Source organism: Salvelinus alpinus, chromosome 1 (assembly GCF_045679555.1).
Source record: "Salvelinus alpinus chromosome 1, SLU_Salpinus.1, whole genome shotgun sequence".
NCBI lineage: Eukaryota > Metazoa > Chordata > Actinopteri > Salmoniformes > Salmonidae > Salvelinus > Salvelinus alpinus.
This window is the reverse complement of record NC_092086.1, coordinates 115,178,131-115,204,207: the sequence shown is the minus strand read 5'-3', so window position 1 is coordinate 115,204,207 and position 26,077 is coordinate 115,178,131. Positions and strand designations below refer to the sequence as shown.

At 46.2% G+C, this 26,077-nt stretch overlaps 1 protein-coding gene and 1 non-coding gene across 2 annotated transcripts in view; both read left to right on the top strand.

Annotated features, from left to right (window-relative positions):
• LOC139539417 (netrin receptor DCC-like) overlaps positions 1-26,077 on the top strand; it is a 622,169-nt gene that overhangs the window by 435,032 nt on the left and 161,060 nt on the right. The window lies entirely within an intron of this gene.
• Positions 25,230-25,303, top strand: trnaa-agc (transfer RNA alanine (anticodon AGC)). Its single transcript has one exon. It is a non-coding gene; the product is annotated as a tRNA-Ala (tRNA).

Below are 26,077 nucleotides of genomic sequence, written 5' to 3'. Positions count from 1 at the left end.
ATGGTGTTAATCTGTGGAGTCAGGAGATATAATGGTGTTAATCTGTGGGGTCAGGAGATATAATGGTGTTAATCTGTGGGGTCAGGAGATATAATGGTGTTAATCTGTGGGGTCAGGAGATATAATGGTGTTAATCTGTGGGGTCAGGAGATATAATGGTGTTATTCTGTGGGTCAGGAGATATAATGGTGTTAATCTGTGGGGTCAGGAGATATAATGGTGTTATTCTGTGGGGTCAGGAGATATAATGGTGTTAATCTGTGGGGTCAGGAGAGATAATGGTGTTATTCTGTGGGGTCAGGAGATATAATGGTGTTAATCTGTGGGGTCAGGAGATATAATGGTGTTAATCTGTGGGGTCAGGAGATATAATGGTGTTCATCTGTGGGTCAGGAGATATAATGGTGTTAATCTGTGGGGTCAGGAGATATAATGGTGTTATTCTGTGGGTCAGGAGATATAATGGTGTTTCTCTATGGGGTCAGGAGATATAATGGTGTTGCTCTGTGGGGTCAGGATATATAATGGTGTTAATCTGTGGGGTCAGGAGAGATAATGGTGTTGCTCTGTGGGGTCAGGAGATATAATGGTGTTATTCTGTGGGGTCAGGAGATATAATGGTGTTTCTCTGTTGGGTCAGGTGATAGATACATGTAAATGCCACAATATATTTGAAACACTTAAGTAAATGAGGGTTATAAGGAATATTAAAAGCAGGTGCTTCCACAGAGGTATGGTTCCTGAGTTAATTAAGCAATTAATATCACATCATGCTTAGGGTCATGTATAAAAATACTGGCCATTATTTTGGCTAATATGACTATGCTCCCATAGGATGACACCCCCCCCCCCCCCCATCCACAGGGCACGAGGGGTCACTGGGTGGTTTGATGAGCGTGAAACCGATGCAAACCATATGCCATGGCCGTCTCAGTCACCAGATCTCAACCCAATTCAACACTTATGGAAGATTCTGGAATGGTGTTGCATCCCTGCAATAGAATTCCAGACGCTTGTAGAATCTGTTTTGGGTCGGGGTGTTTTGGGTCGGGGTGTTTTGGGTCGGGGTGTTTTGGGTCGGGGTGTTTTGGGTCGGGGTGTTTTGGGTCGGGGTGTTTTGGGTCGGGGTGTTTTGGGTCGGGGTGTTTTGGGTCGGGGTGTTTTGGGTCGGGGTGTTTTGGGTCGGGGTGTTTTGGGTCGGGGTGTTCTGGGTCGGGGTGTTTTGGGTCGGGGTGTTCTGGGTCGGGGTGTTTTGGGTCGGGGTGTTCTGGGTCGGGGTGTTCTGGGTCGGGGTGTTCTGGGTCGGGGTGTTCTGGGTCGGGGTGTTCTGGGTCGGGGTGTTCTGGGTCGGGGTGTTTTGGGTCGGGGTGTTTTGGGTCGGGGTGTTCTGGGTCGGGGTGTTCTGGGTCGGGGTGTTTTGGGTCGGGGTGTTTTGGGTCGGGGTGTTTTGGGTCGGGGTGTTTTGGGTCAGGGTGTTTTGGGTCGTGGTGTTCTCAGTGGTAGTGTTTTGGGTCGTGGTGTTCTCAGTGGTAGTGTTTTGGGTCGGGGTGTTCTGGGTCGGGGTGTTCTGGGTCGGGGTGTTCTGGGTCGGGGTGTTCTGGGTCGGGGTGTTTTGGGTCGGGGTGTTCTGGGTCGGGGTGTTCTGGGTCGGGGTGTTTTGGGTCGGGGTGTTTTGGGTCGGGGTGTTCTGGGTCGGGGTGTTCTGGGTCGGGGTGTTTTGGGTCGGGGTGTTTTGGGTCGGGGTGTTCTGGGTCGGGGTGTTCTGGGTCGGGGTGTTTTGGGTCGGGGTGTTTTGGGTCGGGGTGTTCTGGGTCAGGGTGTTCTGGGTCAGGGTGTTTTGGGTCGTGGTGTTCTCAGTGGTAGTGTTTTGGGTCGGGGTGTTCTGGGTCGGGGTGTTCTGGGTCGGGGTGTTCTGGGTCGGGGTGTTCTGGGTCGGGGTGTTCTGGGTCGGGGTGTTCTGGGTCGGGGTGTTCTGGGTCGGGGTGTTTTGGGTCGGGGTGTTCTGGGTCGGGGTGTTCTGGGTCGGGGTGTTCTGGGTCGGGGTGTTTTGGGTCGGGGTGTTCTGGGTCAGGGTGTTTTGGGTCGTGGTGTTCTCAGTGGTAGTGTTTTGGGTCGGGGTGTTCTGGGTCGGGGTGTTCTGGGTCGGGGTGTTCTGGGTCGGGGTGTTCTGGGTCGGGGTGTTCTGGGTCGGGGTGTTCTGGGTCGGGGTGTTCTGGGTCGGGGTGTTTTGGGTCGGGGTGTTCTGGGTCGGGGTGTTCTGGGTCGGGGTGTTCTGGGTCGGGGTGTTCTGGGTCGGGGTGTTTTGGGTCGGGGTGTTCTGGGTCAGGGTGTTTTGGGTCGTGGTGTTCTCAGTGGTAGTGTTTTGGGTCGGGGTGTTCTGGGTCGGGGTGTTCTGGGTCGGGGTGTTCTGGGTCGGGGTGTTCTGGGTCGGGGTGTTTTGGGTCGGGGTGTTTTGGGTCGGGGTGTTTTGGGTCGGGGTGTTTTGGGTCGGGGTGTTTTGGGTCGGGGTGTTCTGGGTCGGGGTGTTCTGGGTCGGGGTGTTCTGGGTCGGGGTGTTCTGGGTCGGGGTGTTCTGGGTCGGGGTGTTCTGGGTCGGGGTGTTTTGGGTCGGGGTGTTTTGGGTCGGGGTGTTTTGGGTCGGGGTGTTCTGGGTCGGGGTGTTCTGGGTCGGGGTGTTCTGGGTCGGGGTGTTTTGGGTCGGGGTGTTTTGGGTCGGGGTGTTTTGGGTCGGGGTGTTCTGGGTCGGGGTGTTCTGGGTCGGGGTGTTCTGGGTCGGGGTGTTCTGGGTCGGGGTGTTCTGGGTCGGGGTGTTTTGGGTCGGGGTGTTCTGGGTCGGGGTGTTTTGGGTCGTGGTGTTCTCAGTGGTAGTGTTTTGGGTCGGGGTGTTCTGGGTCGGGGTGTTCTGGGTCGGGGTGTTCTGGGTCGGGGTGTTCTGGGTCGGGGTGTTCTGGGTCGGGGTGTTTTGGGTCGGGGTGTTTTGGGTCGGGGTGTTCTGGGTCGGGGTGTTTTGGGTCGGGGTGTTTTGGGTCGGGGTGTTCTGGGTCGTGGTGTTCTGGGTCGTGGTGTTCTGGGTCGGGGTGTTCTGGGTCGGGGTGTTCTGGGTCGGGGTGTTCTGGGTCGGGGTGTTCTGGGTCGGGGTGTTTTGGGTCGGGGTGTTCTGGGTCAGGGTGTTCTGGGTCAGGGTGTTTTGGGTCGTGGTGTTCTCAGTGGTAGTGTTTTGGGTCGGGGTGTTCTGGGTCGTGGTGTTCTGGGTCGTGGTGTTCTGGGTCGGGGTGTTCTGGGTCGGGGTGTTTTGGGTCGGGGTGTTCTGGGTCGGGGTGTTCTGGGTCGGGGTGTTTTGGGTCGGGGTGTTTTGGGTCGGGGTGTTCTGGGTCGGGGTGTTCTGGGTCGGGGTGTTCTGGGTCGGGGTGTTCTGGGTCGGGGTGTTTTGGGTCGGGGTGTTTTGGGTCGGGGTGTTCTGGGTCGGGGTGTTCTGGGTCGGGGTGTTCTGGGTCGGGGTGTTCTGGGTCGGGGTGTTTTGGGTCGGGTGTTCTGGGTCAGGGTGTTCTGGGTCAGGGTGTTTTGGGTCGTGGTGTTCTCAGTGGTAGTGTTTTGGGTCGTGGTTTTCTGGGTCGTAGTGTTCTGGGTTGTTTTGTTTTGGGTCGTTTTGTTCTGGGTCGTTTTGTTCTGGGTCGTGGTGTTCTGGGTCAGGGTGTTTTGGGTCGTGGTGTTCTGGGTCGGGGTGTTCTGGGTCGGGGTGTTTTGGGTCGGGGTGTTCTGGGTCGGGGTGTACTGGGTCAGGGTGTTTTGGGTCGTGGTGTTCTGGGTCGTGGTGTTCTGGGTCGTAGTGTTCTGGGTCGTAGTGTTCTGTGTCGTGGTGTTCTGGGTCGTGGTGTTCTGGGTCAGGGTGTTCTGGGTCGTGGTGTTCTGGGTCGTGGTGTTTTGGGTCGTGGTGTTTTGGGTCGTGGTGTTTTGGGTCGTGGTGTTTTGGGTCGTGGTGTTTTGGGTCGTGGTGTTCTGGGTCGTGGTGTTCTGGGTCGTGATGTTCTGGGTCGTGGTGTTCTCAGTGGTAGTGTTCTGGGTCGTGGGTGTTCTGGGTCGTGGTGTTCTGGGTCGTGGTGTTTTGGGTCAGGGTGTTCTGGGTCAGGGTGTTCTGGGTCAGGGTGTTCTGGGTCGTAGTGTTCTGGGTTGTTTTGTTTTGGGTCGTTTTGTTCTGGGTCAGGGTGTTCTGGGTCAGGGTGTTCTGGGTCAGGGTGTTTTGGGTCGGGGTGTTCTGGGTCGGGGTGTTCTGGGTCGGGGTGTTCTGGGTCGGGGTGTTCTGGGTCGGGGTGTTTTGGGTCGGGGTGTTCTGGGTCGGGGTGTTCTGGGTCGGGGTGTTCTGGGTCAGGGTGTTTTGGGTCGTGGTGTTCTGGGTCAGGGTGTTCTGGGTCGTGGTGTTTTGGGTCGTGGTGTTTTGGGTCGTGGTGTTCTGGGTCGTGGTGTTCTGGGTCGTGGTGTTCTGGGTCGTGGTGTTCTGGGTCGGGGTGTTCTGGGTCGGGGTGTTCTGGGTCGGGGTGTTCTGGGTCGGGGTGTTTTGGGTCGGGGTGTTCTGGGTCGGGGTGTTTTGGGTCGGGGTGTTCTGGGTCGGGGTGTTTTGGGTCGGGGTGTTTTGGGTCGGGGTGTTCTGGGTCGGGGTGTTCTGGGTCAGGGTGTTTTGGGTCGTGGTGTTCTGGGTCGTGGTGTTCTGGGTCGTGGTGTTCTGGGTCGTGGTGTTCTGGGTCGGGGTGTTCTGGGTCGGGGTGTTTTGGGTCGGGGTGTTCTGGGTCGGGGTGTTCTGGGTCAGGGTGTTTTGGGTCGTGGTGTTCTGGGTCGTGGTGTTCTGGGTCGTGGTGTTCTGGGTCGTGGTGTTCTGGGTCGTGGTGTTCTGGGTCGGGGTGTTCTGGGTCGGGGTGTTTTGGGTCGGGGTGTTCTGGGTCGGGGTGTTCTGGGTCAGGGTGTTTTGGGTCGTGGTGTTCTGGGTCGTGGTGTTCTGGGTCGTGGTGTTCTGGGTCGTGGTGTTCTGGGTCGTGGTGTTCTGGGTCGGGGTGTTCTGGGTCGGGGTGTTTTGGGTCGGGGTGTTCTGGGTCGGGGTGTTCTGGGTCAGGGTGTTCTGGGTCAGGGTGTTTTGGGTCGTGGTGTTCTGGGTCGTGGTGTTCTGGGTCGTGGTGTTCTGGGTCGTGGTGTTCTGGGTCGTGGTGTTCTGGGTCGTGGTGTTTTGGGTCGTTGTGTCCCGTCGTCCTCGTAAGACCAGAACCGCTTCCCCCTTCAAATTAATGAGTTCTGACTACAACATTTTAACAGTGGAATTAATACATTTCATATATACTATCTCAACAATAATCATTTGGTTGTGTTTATGAAGGCATTTTCGTTAGTTTATGTTACTATAGGTTATATGTAAAACATGTATTTAATTTTTTTTAACCAAGTGTTCAATCAAATGTATTTGTGGAGTACCTTTGTTCCAACTATGAAACAGAAACACTGGATTTTAATGTTTATTAATGATGAAATTATGAAAATTATGAATAACATTCCACCCATGAGGCCACAAGGTCATTTGACTGTAGAAAATAACAACGACACATTACGTCGGTGTTTCCTTTATTTTTGTCAGTTACCCGTTTATCTTCCCTGTATTGTAGTTAAGAGAAGCTGCTCGATTCGTAAGATGGACGAGGGTTAGATAGTGTGTGCAAGGCTCTGCTGTGTGTGTGTGTGTGTGTGTGTGTGTGTGTGTGTGTGTGTGTGTGTGTGTGTGTGTGTGTGTGTACATACAGTAAGCACATTTTCAAGTAGCTCTTATACAGCCGTGCAGCTGCTCTCCTGTCCTCTATTCACACGGACACCTGCTTGAATGTAAAACAACAAATACCAGCAATTGCTATAATCTTAGTCTGCCAGCAATATAATCATTCAAGGTTTAGCTAAGATTCAAGCCCGTGATTAAAATGTTTGCTAACAATTTGAGCGTAATTATCTACGAGAAATGAATTCCAACTCTACATTTATCCTTGTCATTCCGCCATTTATTAACAAGGTTTTTTTTGTGTCTGTGTCCCAAATGGCATCCTCTTCCCTGTTATACACTTCTTTTGACAAGGGCCCACAGGGTGTCATTTGGGACTTCTATTCTATTTTCCCATTCTGGTTGAAAACCTGAGAATTCAGAGTGCTAAAACGCATTCACTATTCACGTCCTCCTCTCAACTCAGTGCAATATGTAAAGCGTTGAGGCCAACATAACTGTGATCGGCCTGGATATTAATTAACCACATGTCAACCTACTGTACTGTGTGTTTGAGTTGTCTTCTTATAGGTGATAGGATACAGCTGGTAAACAGGTTGGCTGTGGGCTGTAATAAGTCAGTTTTCATTCACATTGTAACAATACTCTGATACAGAAGGTAAAACACACAGATAATACACTGGAGCAGAAGGTAAAACACACAGATAATACACTGGAACAGAAGGTAAAACACACAGATAATACTCTGTAACAGAAGGTAAAACACACAGATAATACTCTGGAACAGAAGGTAAAACACACAGATAATACTCTGGAACAGAAGGTAAACACACAGATAATACTCTGTAACAGAAGGTAAAACACACAGATAATACTCTGATACAGAAGGTAAAACACACAGATAATACACTGGAGCAGAAGGTAAAACACACAGATAATACACTGGAACAGAAGGTAAAACACACAGATAATACTCTGTAACAGAAGGTAAAACACACAGATAATACTCTGATACAGAAGGTAAAACACACAGATAATACACTGGAGCAGAAGGTAAAACACACAGATAATACACTGGAACAGAAGGTAAAACACACAGATAATACTCTGTAACAGAAGGTAAACACACAGATAATACTCTGTAACAGAAGGTAAAACACACAGATAATACACTGGAGCAGAAGGTAAAACACACAGATAATACACTGGAGCAGAAGGTAAAACACACAGATAATACTCTGGAACAGAAGGTAAAACACACAGATAATACTCTGTAACAGAAGGTAAAACACACAGATAATACTCTGGAACAGAAGGTAAACACACAGATAATACACTGGAACAGAAGGTAAAACACACAGATAATACTCTGGAACAGAAGGTAAAACACACAGATAATACTCTGTAACAGAAGGTAAAACACACAGATAATACACTGGAACCGAAGGTAAAACACACAGATAATACTCTGGAACAGAAGGTCAAACACACATAGAAAGCAGTAAAGTACGGTGTTTATTGTAACAAGAAACACACACACACACACACACACACACACACACACACACACACACACACACACACATACACAGTGACACACACACACATATACACACACTGTCACGTGGAGGAGACCAAGGCACAGTGTGCTATGCGTACATTCTTCTTTAATATAAGAATGAACACTGAACAAAACTAACAAATTAACAAAATGAACCGTGAAGCTATACAAAATGAGTGCTGAACAGGCAACTAAACATAGAAAAGAACCCACAAACACAAAAGGGGAAATGGCTGCCTAAATATGAACCCCAATCAGAGACAACGATAAACAGCTGCCTCTGATTGGGAACCATATCAGGCCACCATAGACATATAAATCACCTAGACCTACACCAAACCTTGACATACAAAAACCCTAGACAATACAAAAACTAACGAGTCACACCCCGACCTAACCAAAATAAAAATAAACAGAGATAACTCAAGTCAGGGCGTGACACACACGAACACAGTGACACAAACACACACACCAAGCCTCTCCTGCAGCAGAAATGCTGTGTAGCGTAGCGATTCCCATGGGATACATAAACAAACACAGAATGTGATTACTCTGCAGCAGGACGAAAGTAAACAATCTTCAGATTGGATTGACGCTTGTTTACTCACCTGTGTGTGTGTGTGTGTGTGTGTGTGTGTGTGTGTGTGTGTGTGTGTGTGTGTGTGTGTGTGTGTGTGTGTGTGTGTGTGTGTGTGTGTGTGTGTGTGTGTGTGTGTGTGTGTGTGTGTGTGTGTGTGTGTGTGTGTGTGTGTGTGTGTGCGCGTGTGCGTGTGCGTGTGCGTGTGCGTGCAAGTGTCTCTCTCTGACATTGCAACGCAGCATGCTAGGTCGATAGTTTGGTGAGTGTGATTTCCATGATGCTGTGTCTAAACTGGCAGTGGATGGAGACAGACTCTGTCTAAACTGGCAGTGGATGGAGACAGACTTTGTCTAAACTGGCAGTGGATGGAGACAGACTCTGTCTAAACTGGCAGTGGATGGAAACAGACTCTGTCTAAACTGGCAGTGGAGGGAGACAGACTGTCTAAACTGGCAGTGGAGGGAGACAGACTCTGTCTAAACTGGCAGTGGAGGGAGACAGACTCTGTCTAAACTGGTAGTGGAGGGAGACAGACTCTGTCTAAACTGGCAGTGGAGGGAGACAGACTCTGTCTAAACTGGCAGTGGACGGAGACAGACTCTGTCTAAACTGGCAGTGGACAGAGGAAGACTCTGTCTAAACTGGCAGTGGACGGAGACAGACTCTGTCTATACTGGCAGTGGAGGGAGACAGACTCTGTCTAAACTGGCAGTGGATGGAGACAGACTCTGTCTAAACTGGCAGTGGATGGAGACAGACTCTGTCTAAACTGGCAGTGGATGGAGACAGACTCTGTCTATACTGGCAGTGGAGGGAGACAGACTCTGTCTAAACTGGCAGTGGAGGGAGACAGACTCTGTCTATACTGGCAGTGGAGGGAGACAGACTCTGTCTAAACTGGCAGTGGAGGGAGACAGACTGTCTAAACTGGTAGTGGAGGGAGACAGACTCTGTCTAAACTGGCAGTGGAGGGAGACAGACTCTGTCTAAACTGGCAGTGGAGGGAGACAGACTCTGTCTAAACTGGCAGTGGACGGAGACAGACTCTGTCTAAACTGGCAGTGGACGGAGACAGACTCTGTCTAAACTGGCAGTGGACGGAGACAGACTCTGTCTATACTGGCAGTGGAGGGAGACAGACTCTGTCTAAACTGGCAGTGGATGGAGACAGACTCTGTCTAAACTGGCAGTGGATGGAGACAGACTCTGTCTAAACTGGCAGTGGATGGAGACAGACTCTGTCTAAACTGGCAGTGGATGGAGACAGACTCTGTCTAAACTGGCAGTGGATGGAGACAGACTCTGTCTAAACTGGCAGTGGATGGAGACAGACTCTGTCTAAACTGGCAGTGGATGGAGACAGACTCTGTCTAAACTGGCAGTGGAGGGAGACAGACTCTGTCTAAACTGGCAGTGGAGGGAGACAGACTCTGTCTAAACTGGCAGTGGAGGGAGACAGACTCTGTCTAAACTGGCAGTGGAGGGAGACAGACTCTGTCTATACTGGCAGTGGAGGGAGACAGACTCTGTCTATACTGGCAGTGGATGGAGACAGACTCTGTCTAAACTGGCAGTGGAGGGAGACAGACTCTGTCTAAACTGGCAGTGGAGGGAGACAGACTCTGTCTATACTGGCAGTGGAGGGAGACAGACTCTGTCTAAACTGGCAGTGGATGGAGACAGACTCTGTCTAAACTGGCAGTGGAGGGAGACAGACTCTGTCTAAACTGGCAGTGGATGGAGACAGACTCTGTCTATACTGGCAGTGGATGGAGACAGACTCTGTCTATACTGGCAGTGGATGGAGACAGACTTTGTCTATACTGGCAGTGGAGGGAGACAGACTCTGTCTATACTGGCAGTGGATGGAGACAGACTCTGTCTAAACTGGCAGTGGATGGAGACAGACTCTGTCTATACTGGCAGTGGATGGAGACAGACTCTGTCTATACTGGCAGTGGAGGGAGACAGACTCTGTCTAAACTGGCAGTGGATGGAGACAGACTCTGTCTATACTGGCAGTGGATGGAGACAGACTCTGTCTAAACTGGCAGTGGAGGGAGACAGACTCTGTCTAAACTGGCAGTGGATGGAGACAGACTCTGTCTATACTGGCAGTGGATGGAGACAGACTCTGTCTATACTGGCAGTGGAGGGAGACAGACTCTGTCTAAACTGGCAGTGGAGGGAGACAGACTCTGTCTATACTGGCAGTGGATGGAGACAGACTCTGTCTAAACTGGCAGTGGATGGAGACAGACTTTGTCTAAACTGGCAGTGGATGGAGACAGACTCTGTCTAAACTGGCAGTGGATGGAAACAGACTCTGTCTAAACTGGCAGTGGAGGGAGACAGACTGTCTAAACTGGCAGTGGATGGAGACAGACTGTCTAAACTGGCAGTGGAGGGAGACAGACTCTGTCTAAACTGGTAGTGGAGGGAGACAGACTCTGTCTAAACTGGCAGTGGAGGGAGACAGACTCTGTCTAAACTGGCAGTGGACGGAGACAGACTCTGTCTAAACTGGCAGTGGACGGAGACAGACTCTGTCTAAACTGGCAGTGGACAGAGGAAGACTCTGTCTAAACTGGCAGTGGACGGAGACAGACTCTGTCTATACTGGCAGTGGAGGGAGACAGACTCTGTCTAAACTGGCAGTGGATGGAGACAGACTCTGTCTAAACTGGCAGTGGATGGAGACAGACTCTGTCTAAACTGGCAGTGGATGGAGACAGACTCTGTCTAGACTGGCAGTGGAGGGAGACAGACTCTGTCTAAACTGGCAGTGGAGGGAGACAGACTCTGTCTATACTGGCAGTGGAGGGAGACAGACTCTGTCTAAACTGGCAGTGGAGGGAGACAGACTGTCTAAACTGGTAGTGGAGGGAGACAGACTCTGTCTAAACTGGCAGTGGAGGGAGACAGACTCTGTCTAAACTGGCAGTGGAGGGAGACAGACTCTGTCTAAACTGGCAGTGGACGGAGACAGACTCTGTCTAAACTGGCAGTGGACGGAGACAGACTCTGTCTAAACTGGCAGTGGACGGAGACAGACTCTGTCTATACTGGCAGTGGAGGGAGACAGACTCTGTCTAAACTGGCAGTGGATGGAGACAGACTCTGTCTAAACTGGCAGTGGATGGAGACAGACTCTGTCTAAACTGGCAGTGGATGGAGACAGACTCTGTCTAAACTGGCAGTGGATGGAGACAGACTCTGTCTAAACTGGCAGTGGATGGAGACAGACTCTGTCTAAACTGGCAGTGGATGGAGACAGACTCTGTCTAAACTGGCAGTGGATGGAGACAGACTCTGTCTAAACTGGCAGTGGAGGGAGACAGACTCTGTCTAAACTGGCAGTGGAGGGAGACAGACTCTGTCTAAACTGGCAGTGGAGGGAGACAGACTCTGTCTAAACTGGCAGTGGAGGGAGACAGACTCTGTCTATACTGGCAGTGGATGGAGACAGACTCTGTCTAAACTGGCAGTGGAGGGAGACAGACTCTGTCTAAACTGGCAGTGGAGGGAGACAGACTCTGTCTATACTGGCAGTGGAGGGAGACAGACTCTGTCTAAACTGGCAGTGGAGGGAGACAGACTCTGTCTATACTGGCAGTGGAGGGAGACAGACTCTGTCTAAACTGGCAGTGGATGGAGACAGACTCTGTCTAAACTGGCAGTGGATGGAGACAGACTCTGTCTAAACTGGCAGTGGAGGGAGACAGACTCTGTCTAAACTGGCAGTGGATGGAGACAGACTCTGTCTATACTGGCAGTGGATGGAGACAGACTCTGTCTATACTGGCAGTGGATGGAGACAGACTCTGTCTATACTGGCAGTGGAGGGAGACAGACTTTGTCTATACTGGCAGTGGATGGAGACAGACTCTGTCTAAACTGGCAGTGGATGGAGACAGACTCTGTCTATACTGGCAGTGGATGGAGACAGACTCTGTCTATACTGGCAGTGGAGGGAGACAGACTCTGTCTAAACTGGCAGTGGATGGAGACAGACTCTGTCTATACTGGCAGTGGATGGAGACAGACTCTGTCTAAACTGGCAGTGGAGGGAGACAGACTCTGTCTAAACTGGCAGTGGATGGAGACAGACTCTGTCTATACTGGCAGTGGATGGAGACAGACTCTGTCTATACTGGCAGTGGAGGGAGACAGACTCTGTCTAAACTGGCAGTGGAGGGAGACAGACTCTGTCTATACTGGCAGTGGATGGAGACAGACTCTGTCTAAACTGGCAGTGGATGGAGACAGACTCTGTCTATACTGGCAGTGGATGGAGACAGACTCTGTCTATACTGGCAGTGGAGGGAGACAGACTCTGTCTAAACTGGCAGTGGATGGAGACAGACTCTGTCTATACTGGCAGTGGATGGAGACAGACTCTGTCTAAACTGGCAGTGGATGGAGACAGACTGTGCTCCTTTCATTTTAAACACACATCCTCATCCTCCCCCATCCACCTGCTGCTGATGTATCCCCATTATGGCCAAACGCTGGTTATGAGACCTGTCTGACAACAGATATCTGACAATCCAGGACATTGTCTTTATTGTTTGTGGGGTCTTAAATTAAACATATTTACACTCCGTTAAAACCTGTTAGGGCTGCAAGCCCGATATCGGTACACCTCTGACAACATCCAGCTCAAGTGCAGGGCGCGAAATTCAAAATCTATTTTTCTTAAATATTTAACTTTCACACATTAACAAGTCCAATACAGCATTTGAAAGATAAACATCTTGTCAATCCAGCCAACATGTCCGATTTTTTAAATGTTTTACAGAGAAAACACCACATATATTTATGTTAGCTCACCACCAAATAAAAAAGAGGACAGACATTTTTCACAGCACAAATAGGATGAAGTAGCATGCACAAGCCAACCTAACTAACCTAAAACCAACCTAAATAACCTACCTCAGATGACAGTCCTATAACATGTTACACAATAAATCTATGTTTTGTTCAAAAAAATTGCATATTTTAGCTATAAATCAGTTTTACATTACTGCTACCATCATAGCTACAGTCAGAAATCGCACGGGAGTAGCCAGAGAAAATACAGACACCAACGTCAACTAATAATTACACATCAGAAAACATTTCAGAGAAATATATGGTGGATAGCTAATGAAAGACAAAGATCTTGTGAATAAAGCCAATATTTTAGATTTTTTAAATGTTTTACAGCGAAAACACCACATATATTTATGTTAGCTCACCACCAAATACAAAAGACAGACAGACATTTTTCACAGCAACGGTAGCATGCAAGTAGCATGCACAAAGCTAACCAAACTAACCTAGAACCAACCTAAATAACCTAGAACCAACCTAAATAACCTAGAAAAAACTCCCTCAGATGACAGTCCTATAACATGTTACACAATAAATCTATGTTTTGTTCGTAGAATTTGCATATTTTAGCTATAAATCAGTTTTACATTACTGCTACCATCTTAGCCACCATCATAGCTACAGTCAGAAATCGCACGGCAGTAGCCAGAGAAAATACAGACACCAACGTCAACTACTAATTACTGTTACGGCTGTCGTCTTCCTCCTCTTCCTCGGACGAGGAGAGGAGAGAAGGATCGGTGGACCAATACGCAGCGAGGTAATTAGACATAAATGATATTTATTGAAACACGAAGACGAAATACGAAAACACTTGGAAATTACAAAATAACAAACACGACGTAGACAGACCTGAACATGGAACTTACATAACTACACGCAGAACTCACGAACAGGAACAGACTACATCAAACGAACGAACAGCCAAGACAGTCCCGTGTGGTGCACATGCACAGACACGAAAGACACAGGAGACAATCACCCACAAACAAACATTGAGAACAACCTACCTTAATATGACTCTCAATCAGAGGAAATGCCAAACACCTGCCTCTAATTGAGAGCCATACCAGGCAACCCTTTAACCCAACATAGAAACACAACACATAGAAATGCCCACCCCGCTCACGCCCTGACCAATAAACACATACAAAACAAGAGAAAACAGGTCAGGAACGTGACAATTACACATCAGAAAACATTTCAGAAAAATATATGGTGGATAGCTAATGAAAGAGAAAGATCTTGTGAATACAGACAATATTTCCGATTTCTGAAGTGTTTTACAGCGAAAACACAATATATCGTTATATTAGCTTACTACAATAGCTAACACACAGCAGCATTGATTCTAGTCAAACGCTAGCGATAGCACAGTTCGACAGATATATGAAAAAGCTTCCCAAATTGGGTCCTTATCTTTGTTGATTTTCCATCAGAATGTTCTCCAAAGGGTCCTTTGTTCAGAACCGTCTTCATTTGGACCCAGAACGAACGATGTCCCTCTTGAATTAGCATGGCACACTGGCCATGCCGTGCTAACCTCTCCGTCTTGACAAAATTCTTGCGTCGCATCACGTCTAAAGTCCAGAATAAATTTCAATAATATAATTAAAGTATATTGAAAAAACATACTTTAGGATGATATTGTGACATGTATCAAATAAAATCGAAGCCGGAGGTCATATTCACCTATAACGAGGGTTTTCCAGGAGCGCTGTCCAGTTTCTACTTCGCGCCCAGAAAAAAAAATAAAGTGCGCACTTATCACTCCAAGATGTTGTTTTCAGTCCCTGACAGAGATAATCAAGTCATTTCTTCTCTCACTTCCGCATGACACCCAGGGGAAGGCGTGTGACGTGTTTGTACAGTCCTAAGTGCCAAGGCCTTTTATAGAGAGTATCTTGAAGAGAGACATAGCTTCTTGGAAATTTCACTTCCGGATAGAAAATGGGCTGTAAAAAGAGTTATGTTTCACTTAGAGAAATAATTAAACCTGTTTTAGAAACTAGACAGTGTTTTCTATCCAATTGTAATAATAATATGCATATTGTACGAGCAAGAATTGAGTACGAGGCCGTTTGAAATGGCCACCTCTTTCCAGGTTACTCACTGCTGATACTCACTGCTGATATTTGAGCCATAAGAGGTTTTAAGCTGTAGATATAAAACATATTTCATGTTTATCATTAGACTTCAGTCGTCATATTTCATGTTTATCATTAAACGTCAGTCATCATATATCATGTTTATCATTAAACGTCAGTCATCATATTTCATGTTTATCACTAGACTTCAGTCATTATCAGCATTATTTTCCCATAGTGATGTTTTTTGGCCGGTAGCAAATGAACAACATTTTCTCCAAAGTGACGTGAAAACACCAGTTGGCATGTGAAATATCTGTAACTCACACTGTTACAAATTCAGACTGCAAGAACTGAAAGCCAGACACATATATGTGTAGGCAGGTGTGTCCTAGTAGGGGAGGGGAGGACGTGTGTGTGTGTGTGTGTGTGTGTGTGTGTGTGTGTGTGTGTGTGTGTGTGTGTGTGTGTGTGTGTGTGTGTGTGTGTGTGTGTGTGTGTGTGTGTGTGTGTGCGTGCGTGCGTGCGTGCGTGCGTGCGTGCGTGCGTGCGTGCGTGCGTGCGTGCGTGTGCGTGTGTGCGTGTGTGTGTGTGTGTAGCAGAGTCCAAACCAACGCTATGAATAAATCCTTAGACAAGGTGAACCCTGAGCCTCTGTCTCAATACTCCCAGTAGGTTTCCGATAGAACGTCGCCACCCCTTGGGGGGAAAACAACCAGTGGTTTCCTTGGTTACCCCATTGGCTCACAGCAAAAACTTGACCTTTTTTCAACTGCCATTTTCTTCTTGTTTGCTTGTTTTGGTCAATTATAAAACTACATTTAAAGTAGCTGTCCAGTGTTCTAAGTTTCTATGAAATATGACCTATACCTAATTAAAACATGAATTAAATAGATTTCCTTCCCCCCAAAAAAATATAATTAAGAATGTTAAAAGCAGCCTCTCTCTGCACCTCTGCTAGGCCTGTTAGGGAACAATAGAATGGTGTGGGCGTATCTGATTTACCAGCTCAGACACTCATGCACTTGGATATTCAAAATAAGCAACCAATTCCACATGGGGCAAGGCTGCACGTACTGGCTGGTAGGCTTGGTTTGTTTTACCCATGCAGCAGCCTTAACCAAGATAAATGGCTGGAATAAGGATTTTTGAAAAACATTATGGAACAACTAGGGCACTTTACTATAACAGCAATACATAAAGACTGATTATTTCACAAATGTGATTTGTTTTTGTCTGATTGCTTTGTCACTTCTTGATGTTTTTTGTTGTTAACTAGCTAGCTAGCTGCTAGCTGTGATTGCTCAGCAGCTACGCTACCTACTACTGCTACCTACAGTATATCAGTCAACAACAGCTAACTAAATAGCTTCTGGACATCAGAACAGCGGTTACTAACTGTGATTTGGATGAATCCTTTACTTTTGCTGACCCTATTTGTCCCAATGGAGAAATGTTGAGTCAATGGCACAGGACATACTGATCACCCCAGACCAGGCCCTAATCCCCGACACTCAGAAGAGAACGTGACTGTGATATAGATGCCGATATGTGATGAAACTATGGCGGCGAAATAATATTAAATGGAGAACAAACTGAACGAGCTTCGTTCGAGACTATCAGTGTGACCGGAAGAACTGTAATATCCTATGTTTTCTAAGAAACGTTATTTTTTAAATAAATAAATAAATACAGTATGGGGATGAGGTAGTTGGATGGGCTATTTACAGATGGGCTATGTACAGGTGTGTGTTTCTTTTGTTGACAACAGCTGGTACGCAATTTCTAATGTTAAGGAAGTCTCGAGGTTCTGCTCGCCTGAGTTAGAATACCTCATGATAAGCTGTAGACCACACTATTTACCAAGACATTTTCATCCATATTTTTTCGTAGCTGTCAATTTTTTTACCACAAACCGATGCTGGCACAAAGATCGCACTCAACGAGATTTTAGATTTTAGATTTTAGATTTTAGATTTTAGATTTGCCGTAAGAAAACAAGAAATTCTCATCCAGAGATGGCGCTCCTAGTGGCCGGTGATTTTAATTTAGGAAAATTGAAATTCGTCTTACCTAATTTGTAACTAGAGGCGAAAAGAACTCTGGATCACCTTTACTCCGCACACAGAGACAAAGTTCTCCCTCGCCCTCCATTTGGCAAATCTGACCATAACTATATTCTCCTGATTCCTGTTTACAAGCAAAAACTCAAACAGGAAGAACCTCAATACAGAAGTAATCCGATGAAGCGGATGCTAAGCTACAGGACTGTTTCATTAATAAGTGCATAGACTACTTTGTCCCCACAGTGGCCGTACGTACATATCCTAACCAGAAGCCATGGATTACAGGCAGCATCCGCACTGAGCTAAAAGCTAGAGCTGCTGCTTTGAAGGAGTGGGACACGATTCCGGATGCTTAGAATAAATCCCGCTACGCCCTCTGACGAACCATCAAACGCCAATACAGAACAAAGTTCGAATACTACTACACTGGCTCTGGCGCTCATCGGGTGTGGCAGTGCTTATAAACTATCATGGAATACAAAGGGAAACCCAGCCGCGAGCTGCTCAGTGATGCGAGCCAACCAGATGAGCTAAATTCCTTATATGCTCGCTTCCAGGTGAGCAACACTGAAACATGCATGAGAGCATCAGTTGTTAGGGACGACTATGTGATCACACTCGCCATTGCCGATGTGAGTAAGACCTTTAAACAGACTAACATTCACAAGGCCGCTGGGCCAGACAGTTTACCAGGAAACATACTCAGAGCATGTGCTGACCAGCTGGCTAATGTCTTCACTGACATTTTCAACCCCTCCTGACCAAGCCTGTAATAATTAAATGTTTCAAGCAGACCACCATAGTCCCTGTGCTCAAGAACTCCATGCTAACCTGTCTAAATGACTATCACCCCGTAAGCACTCACATCTGTAGCCATGAAATACTTTGAAAGTCTGGTCATGACACACATCAACACTATCATCCCAGACACCCTGGACGCACTCCAATGTCCATACCGCCTCAACAGATGAAATCTCTATTGCACTCCACACTGCCCTCTCCCACTTGGGACAAGAGGAACACCTGTGCGATATGACCAAAATCTCATATCCCGATATAGGTCATTTCATATCCCAATAACGATACACATCATGATAGAGCACACTTTCTACATTACATAAATAGTTTATGTAAAATAACCACAAGTAAAGTCCTATTTCTTATTACATTTTGAATTATACTCAACATATTCATATTTGATTATTTCTCCTTTTATTTAGAACCTTTGTGCACATTTTCAACGAAGCATTTTAACAAAATATAAAATATAAATGTATAAATCTAAAAAGGTAAATAGAAAACACTTCAACTATAGTTGTAAACAAAATAAATAGTCCTGAGTCGCGGGTTTGTTTTCAGCACTCGACTGTACTTTTTGGGTCTCTTCTGTAGACTCTCTTCGTACTGTTTCACATGATTCTTGCGTAGGTGGTAAAAAAAGGTTACTGGTGTTTGAGCCTGCTGTCGGGACCGGCCTGCTGTCGGGACCGGCCTGATGTCGGGACCGGCCTGCTGTCGGGACCGGCCTGCTGTCGGGACCGGCCTGCTGTCGGGACCGGCCTGATGTCGGGACCGGCCTGCTGTCGGGACCGGCCTGCTGTCGGGACCGGCCTGCTGTCGGGACCGGCCTGCGGCATATTTTGCAGAGGGCGGTTTTCTGGTCCTTGTCAAGACTTTTCATACCCAAACCACGTCCATGCGACCGAAGTAGCCTCTCTTTTAGGTGTCTTCGTGCTCTGTGTCACGTTCACTCTCCTCCGTGTTTGTTTGTGTTACAAATTTCTTTCCACACTACACGTGTGGAAGAACGCAAAGTGTCGTCCAATTGACAAAAAATATTGCCGTAAAGAGTGTGATTTGCGACACAACGAAATGTAACACTAAGGTAAGGACCCTGGGACTGAACGTCTCCCTCAGCAACTGGATCCTTTACTTACTGATAGGACGCCCCCAGTTGGTGAGGGTAGGTAACAACATATCTGCCCCGCTGACCCTCAACATGGGGGCCCCTCAGGGGTACGTGCTTTGTCCCCTCCTGTACTCCCTGTTCACCCACGACTGAGTGGCTGCACACGACACGGCAGTGGTAGGCCTGATCACCGACAAGGATGACACAGCCTATAGGGAGGTCAGAGATCTGGCAGTGTGGTGCCAGAACAACAACCTCTCCTTCGAACAGAGGCCTGAGCACGCCCCCATTCACATCGATGAGGCTGTATTGGAGCGGGTCGAGAGCTTCAAGTTCCTTGGTGTCCACATCAGTAATGATCTATCATGGTCCGTGCACACCGACACAGTCGTGATGAGGGCACGACAATGCCTCTTCCCCCTTAAGAGGCTGAAAACATTTGGCTTGGGCCCTCAGATTGTCAGAAATTTCTACAGCAGCACCATCGAGAGCATCTTGACTTGCTGCATCACCGCTTGGTGTGGCAACTGCTTGGCATCCGACCGCAAGGCGCTACAGAGGGTAGTTTGTACGGCCCAGTACATCACTGGTGCCAAGCTCCCTAAAAATTGTCAAAGTCTCCAGCCACCCAAGTCATAGACTGTTTTTCTCTGCTACCACACGTCTGGAACCAACAGGACCATGAACAGCTTCTACTCCCAAGCCATAAGACTACTAAATAGTTTGTTAAATAGTTAACCAAACAGCTACCTCCACTATCTGCACTGACCCTTATTGCTGTAACTTTTTTGACTCACATCACATATGTTTGCTGCTACTGTTAATTATCCTGTCACTTTATTCCTAGTTATATGTATATATCTACCTCAACTACCTCGTACCCCTGCACATCGACTCGCTACTCGTACCCCTTTTACTGTATATAGCCTAGTTATCATTAGTACTGGTACCCCTTGTATATAGCCTAGTTATCATTACTCAGTACTGGTACCCCTTGTATATATCCTAGTTATCATTAGTACTGGTACCCCTTGTATATAGCCTAGTTATCATTAGTACTGGTACCCCTTATATATAGACAGGTTATCATTAGTACTGGTACCCCTTGTATATAGCCTAGTTATCATTACTCAGTACTGGTACCCCTTGTATATAGCCTAGTTATCATTACACCATGTGTATATATTAATATGTGTATTATTTAGTGTTTCTCTTCTCTATTGTCTCTCTCTCTGCATCGTTGGGAAGGGCCTGTCAGTAAGCACAGGGCCTGTCAGTAAGCACAGGGCCTGTCAGTAAGCACAGGGCCTGTCAGTAAGCACAGGGCCTGTCAGTAAGCACTGTCAGTAAGCCCATTGTACTGAAGATCACCCATTGTACTGAAAATCACCCATTGTACTGAAAATCACCCATTGTACCGAAAATCACTCATTGTACTGAAAATCACCCATTGTAATGAACATCACCCATTCTACTGAACATCACCCATTGTAATGAATATCACCCATTCTACTGAACATCACCCATTGTACTGAACATCACCCATTGTACTGAAAATGTGACTAAATTGATAGAAAACAGCTGAACTGAGTTGAGACCACCATAGTCCCATTGAATTTTCAATGTGGTTTTTTTTACAGGACGGTTAATAGGCACTATTTTAGAAATAATCATTTTACTAAATGTTTTTATTAAAGGTTTATTAAAGTTCAGGAACTCTGATATAATTTTTTTTAATTCAATGTTTTCAACCTTTCTCCACAATATAAATAAGTACAAGGTAACACTCTGTCTGTGTGAAGTTTTAAAAGAGGCCATGACTCTTTGTAGCCTAGCACTTTGCAAGGTCAACTGGATTTGAATATAAATAGGTATTAGGGAGGATTTCCTCTGCAATAGCAACCTGCACTAGTACAGATAAATAGAAACCACACAGACTCAAATCTCACTCTGCATTGCAGTATTTACGTCACAGCATTTAAGCAAAGGCCTTTCTCTTTTCCAGTTGTGGAATAATTTCATTCCCAGACACTGCCCAAATGCGTGAAGAGTCTGTTGGACCAACGTGTCAAACTTGGCCTTTATTAGCCAATAGCCGGGAGAAACTCAAGGCGCATTGGCATTGGCTTAATCTACTAACCAATCATCTCCCTTCGCAGGTAGATTATTCTAGTCTGACACTTGTGTCCATCTGAAGATTAAGTCGATTGAGTAATCACATTTCCTTCATAAACATCGCTTTGGCCAGTTTGATTGAATCCTGCCAGGTTTTGACACCGATTTTCCCTTTTTGGTTTGTGATATGAATGGCAAAATCAGACATTCCTGTCTAGTGCCTGCCTGATTTATAGACAGCCATAGAGATATAAAATACACATACAAGGTGTGCTTTGTTGATTATTTTTCCCTATAGACATTGACAACATAATGTAGACCTGTAGATCATAATGTAGACCTATAGAACATAATGTAGACCTGTAGAACATAATGTATACCTATAGAACATAATGTAGACCTGTAGAACATAATGTAGACTATAAAACATAATGTAGACCTGTAGAACATAATGTAGACTATAGAACATAATGTAGACTATAGAACATAATGTAGACCTACAATACATAATGTAGACCTGTAGACCTACAGAACATAATGTAGACCTATAGAACATAATGTAGACCTGTAGAACATAATGTATACCTATAGAACATAATGTAGACCTACAATACATAATGTAGACCTATAGAACATAATGTAGACCTATAGAACATAATGTAGACCTATAGAACATAATGTAGACTTGTAGAACATAATGTAGACCTATAGAACATAATGTAGACCTGTAGCACATAATGTAGACCTATAGAACATAATGTAGACCTGTAGAACATAATGTAGACCTGTAGAACATAATGTAGACCTATAAAACATAATGTAGACCTGTAGAACATAATGTAGACCTATAAAACATAATGTAGACCTGTAGAACATAATGTAGACCTATAAAACATAATGTAGACCTACAGATCATAATGTAGACCTACAGATCATAATGTAGACCTGTAGAACATAATGTAGACCTACAGATCATAATGTAGACTATAGATCATAATGTAGACCTATAGATCATAATGTAGACCTACAGATCATAATGTAGACCTATAGAACATCATGTAGACCTGTAGATCATAATGTAGACTTGTAGACTTCTACGTTCTCCTCCTACCTACTACCGTCAACATGAGGTGAATTCTCTCCATGACTGACTATGGGCTAAGATGACTACCAGCTAGTCATTGTTGTTGTTTGGTGCAGCGAAGGAAATTATTGTCCTAAAAAGGTTTCCAGTTGAGCCGACTCACCGATGATGAAATGAAATGCATTGTGATGTATAGTGTTCTATGTAACGCCATACATTCAGCCGACTACGCCACATTCTCTCGTTACCCATTTTAGCTTCCTATAATTAATATGTTGTGTCATACATGGAGTATAATATAATATAATATGCATGTATAAATTACTATTAATTCACTGGGGGTGAATCTAATGACTTATTTGCCTGCTACTGTCTTCCTGTCCTCCCTTGTATCCGGGCAGATTTCCCCCTGTGCTTTTCTTGGTGGAGCAATTAGGCCAAATGACACTGACTGCTTGTCATTCAATCAGTGTGTGTGTGTGTATGTGTGTGTGTGTGTGTGTGGTGTGTGTGTGTGTGTGTGTGTGTGTGTGTGTGTGTGTGTGTGTGTGTGTGTGTGTGTGTGTGTGTGTGTGTGTGTGTGGTTGTATGTGTGTGTGTTTGCCATTCTCTTAATCACCACCATGCCACCATTCCAACCTCCAGGGGCTTCCAGAGCTGGAGCACAGAGAGAGAGAGAGAGAGAGAGAGAGAGAGAGAGAGAGAGAGAGAGAGAGAGAGAGAGAGAGAGAGAGAGAGAGAGAGAGAGAGAGAGAGAGAGAGAGAGAGAGAGAGAGAGAGAGAGAGAGAGAGAGAGAGAGAGAGAGAGAGAGAGAGAGAGAGAGAGAGAGAGAGAGAGAGAGAGAGAGAGAGAGAGAGAGAGAGAGAGAGAGAGAGAGAGAGAGAGAGAGAGAGAGAGAGAGAGAGAGAGAGAGAGAGAGAGAGAGAGAGAGCTCCGACGAGCCTCCCTTTACAGCAATCAAGCCTGTTGTAATCAATTAAGATCATGGTCTGAACGAGGGAACAGGTGGCTGTAAATGTTAATAGATTCCTCTATATCCATGAGGGTTACACAAGATGAATATTGAACACGCTCAACTTGATCTGAGAGAGGATTGTGGCGGCCTCAGGGGTTTCCTCGGTGCCTGTCTGTATATCTGATAAGATGAAGAAACATGGATGGGATGCAGGGATGGAAATTAAGTTCCGTCCGCTAGCCAGAGTCTAGTACTATTCCGACTGGGCTAGTAGAAAATGTATCAGGGACAGCCTGGCAAACCAGTGAAAATGTTGTCTTTTCAAACATCGCATGGGTCTGAATGTTACCCGGGCTAGTAGAAATGTAAGTATACTAGCCTGGTAGGCCAGGGCCAAAAATCTAGATGGATGGGAAGTTATAGGATGGGGTTCTACATGCATAAAGTTTCTGATACGCCTCTTTCTTTAATTGTCTTTGCTTCATTCCTTGCAACCTGTCTCCAATGTTCCTCCCCTCTCCTCTGACCTTCTTCTCCGATACCGCTGAGAAGCCGTCGGGGAGAGAATCGAGCCGAAGAGAGAAAAAAAAAAAAAAAAGAGATTGTTAGATTTGCCCAGACCTGACTAAACTATCCCAGAAAAACACAGCTCAGTGCTGCTCCACCCCTGCTTCAGGCAGACAGGAAATTAATCTCGGTCGCTGGTGGAGAAGGGCTATCCCAAATTGCAACCAATTACCTATTTAGTGCACTACTTTTGACCAGGGCCAATAGAGTTCCCATAGAGCTCTGGTCAAAAGTAGTGCACTTCCTAGGTCATAGGGTGCCATTTGGGGATGTATGATCCAAGGCAGCAGCACGTAGATCAGACTGGATCAGACTGGACTGGACGCATTGGCAGCTGTGTGGTGTGAATTCTAATTGGTTTATTTGCATGTTAACAGGCTCCCTCTCCTCTGCAGATGGCACACTTGGCCATTGTGTGTGTGTGTGTGTATGTGTGTGTGTGTGTGTGTGTGTGTGTGTGTGTGTGTGTGTGTGTGTGTGTGTGTGTGTGTGTGTGTGTGTGTGTGTGTGTGTGTGTGTGTGTGCGTGCGTGCGTGCGTGCGTGCGTGCGTGCGTGCGTGCGTGCGTGCGTGCGTGCGCGCGTGCGTGTGAACGCACAACTGGCAGTAACACGAGACATGTTGGAGTCAATGTGACAGTCGTTAAACATACGATAGCATTCCTTCACAGTCTCACGGGCACCACGGTCTACTAGGTAATGATTGTGTCCCAAATGGAACCCTATTCCCTAATGGGCCCCGGTCAGAAGTAGTGCACTATGTAGGGAATAGGGTGCCACTTGGGATGCCCCCACAACCGACTGCTCCTGGGTTTCAGAAAGGTTTTTTACTAATCAGAGCGTACAGTACTGTAGGTGTCTGTGGCACGAAGTAGGAGCCATGACATGATGACAGAACTGGAGGGATTCGTAGAGTTGTATTGTCTACAGATCACATGTCTCTTTTTTATTCTCTCTTCTATTTCCGTTTGTAACCTTTAACCTTTAAACGAGAGACAGGAGATGTTGGTCCATTATTGAAATGAAAACAGACCGTTGACGTTGCGGGGATGTTGAATCAATGAACGTGTTCATCGTCCTGTCTCAACAAGCCAAATTAAATGACATCATTCTGCACAATTAGATACAGAGACATCCTATCCATGACAATTTGTGTATACATGTATATATATTTTTTAAATTGAACATTTAAAACAAATCTCTCTATATATATATAGATATATATATATATGATTCGTTTTAAATGTTCAATTTAATTACCGGTAGTTACTTATTATTTTTAACTAGGACATTCACATGCCCTTATACATTAAAACCCTTTCATAATATGCTACAGATAGATTTACATAATGTCAAAGTGTCAGTTTACAAAATACTGATTTGAAGTGGATTTAACAAGTGACATCAATAAGGGATCATAGCTTTCACCTGGATTCACCTGGTCAGTCTATGTCATGGAGAGAGCAGGTGTTCTTAATGTTTTGTCCACTCAGTGTTTATTTAGTGTAGAAGAAGTCTGGGTATTAAACATAATTACGCACAAGCGGGCACCTTAACTACCGTTATGGAGATACTGTAATCCTTAATAGTATTTTGGCAACTTCCCGAGCTGTTCTAAGAGATAATCAAAATGTAATTGTTTTGTAGTCTGTTGCGCAATACGTGTAACTTGTTTTGGGTTTTGCGTCCCGTGTAGTTCAGTTGGTAGAGCATGGTGCTAGCAACACCAGGGTTGTGGGTTCGATTCCCACGGGGGACCGGTATAAACGTGTCTGCACTCACTACTTTATTAGGTACACCCATCTAGTAACCTCCTCTTTGCCTCCAGAATAGTTCGGGGCATGGAAACATTGTATCAATTAGTATCAAGGGACTTAACTTCTGCCAGGAAAACATTCTCCACACCATTACACCACCGCCACCAGTCTGTACTGTTGACACCAGGCAGGATGGGGGGCCATGGACTCACGCTGCTTACACCAAATCATGAGTCTGCCCTCAGCATGACGCAACAGGAGCTGGGATGCGTCTAACCAGGCAATGTATTTCAAAATCGAATCAAATTGTATTTGTCACATTCGCTGAATACAACTGGTTATCGACTTTAGCTTGAAATGATTGCTTTTACGAGCCTTTCCCAACAATGCAGGGTTAAAAAATATAAATAATAAAATGGTAAAGGAAAGGGGGGATATCTAGTTAGTTGTACAACTGAATGTATTCAACTGAAAAGTGTCTTCCGCTTTTATCCCAATCCTTCTGAATCAGAGAGGTTGCGGGGGGGGCTGCCTTAATTGACATCCACGTCATCGGTGCCACGGAGAACAGTGGGTTAACTGCCTTGCCAAGGTGCAGAACGACAGAACCAGATCAATGTGGAGCTATATACAGGGACTACCAGATCAATGTGTAGCTATATACAGGAAGTACCAGATCAATGTGGAACTATATACAGGAAGTACCAGATCAATGTGGAGCTATATACAAGAAGTACCAGTACCAGATCAATATGGAGCTATAAACAGGAAGTACC